The 1,535-nt window shown below is 39.7% G+C and overlaps 1 pseudogene; it reads right to left on the bottom strand.

The window, feature by feature from the left end:
- LOC116695329 (5-hydroxytryptamine receptor 3A-like) overlaps positions 1 to 1,535 on the bottom strand; it is a 176,825-nt pseudogene that overhangs the window by 24,240 nt on the left and 151,050 nt on the right.

The following is a 1,535-nucleotide window of genomic DNA, read 5'->3' as shown; positions in this document are numbered from 1 at the left end:
AACAGGGTGGAACCCAGTGGCAGTTTTGTATTTTGGTTGTAGAGCTGCTGTGGAAGATCCAGTTTCTCAGAGCACAAACATATCCCCATCATCCCTTGGCACAAATTAAATTCAAATTTAGAATTACATTTTTGGACTTTTATTTGCGATGGATAATGATATAATATTGATATTTCCCTGCTAAACGTAAGACGGAATCTTGAAATGATCATGACTGAGCTACGAATTATGATCCAACTTGTGGCAATAGAGCTCAACAGTCCCCCCACACACAGCCGCTTCTGAAAGTAAAAATACAAGACAATTTCTTCATTGACAAGTGCTATTAAGTGTATATTCACTATATAAAAATCACTATGTTTGGAGGAAAAAGTGACCACAAGGCTGTTGTTGGTTTGGACGTTGTTCAAACCTTGTTTGTGTCTTCAACTATATTATTCAGTGGTGCGTGGTGGTTTATGGGATGAGTAGTTCCTTTACTCGGAAATGAAAATGTGTAGACAGTCTTGTACCTTCGACTTTTTGGGAATTTTCTGTTCATTTTTTCCACTCAAAAGGATATGTTGCATGCTTATGAGTCACTTAGTAGCTGGTTAGACTAGGGCGTGGTCTAAAACTCTTTATATATGTTTTTTCCCCAGACATCAATGGGAGAAATGAATGGGCAATTTACTTCTGGAACCCCAAGGTCTCTCGGAGGAGGGGCGGGACTGTTGAGGTCTATAGTCCATACCCAGAAATATAAACAAACATTTTCCTCTCTTATACCACTGAGTTTTTCCGTTGCCTGCAGTATATGTGTGTGTGTGAGTGTGTGTGTAAATTGAGCAGCTCATAAGAGCTTCAGAAGCACATGTTTAGCAATGCATTTTATATTTTATAAAGACAAATGCATGTTCCTTCAACTTTCTCAAAATAAATAGTATCAACATAAAATCAATAACAATATCACAGGTGTCACTCACTGATGAGAGGTGTTGTCTCCCCAGTGACAGGCAGCAGGTCGTTCATGATGAGCAGGAAGACGGTGTAGCCCAGGATGAGGGTCATCTTGAAGGAGGACCGGTCCACAGAATAGGGAGGCAGCAGGAAGCTGAAGAGGTCCACTGTGATGAGGAAGCAGCTGGGGATCAGCAGGTTCACCACATAGAGCATTGGCCTACGTTTCAGAATGATCTTGGAAAGAGACACAGGTACAAGGCCTTAACATTTTAGTCAGACTTATTGTCAGGGCATTGATCTTCATTTCTTTCTCAACTCTGATACAAAAAGAATTATCTTGTGACATTAAAAGTGTGTTATCCTGCAAGCATTTTTTAGAGGGATGGGTACGTCATTTTAAAAGCCAGAATAATAATAAAATCTGTCCAAGCCCCCAGTGCACTACCCTTTCAGAAAACACGTTTGGATTATTTAGACAACTCCTCTTTTATCTACTGTATTAAGTCATAAGGGCTATAGCTACCCTAAATGGTTGCTATGGCCCTAACAGCCAAACATACAATTAAGTTGTTTTCATTAACATATGTTTCTGT

Source organism: Etheostoma spectabile, chromosome 9, assembly GCF_008692095.1.
Source record: "Etheostoma spectabile isolate EspeVRDwgs_2016 chromosome 9, UIUC_Espe_1.0, whole genome shotgun sequence".
Taxonomy (NCBI): Eukaryota; Metazoa; Chordata; class Actinopteri; order Perciformes; family Percidae; genus Etheostoma; species Etheostoma spectabile.
The sequence above is the reverse complement of the archived record's forward strand: the minus strand, read 5'-3'. Positions and strand labels throughout refer to the sequence as shown.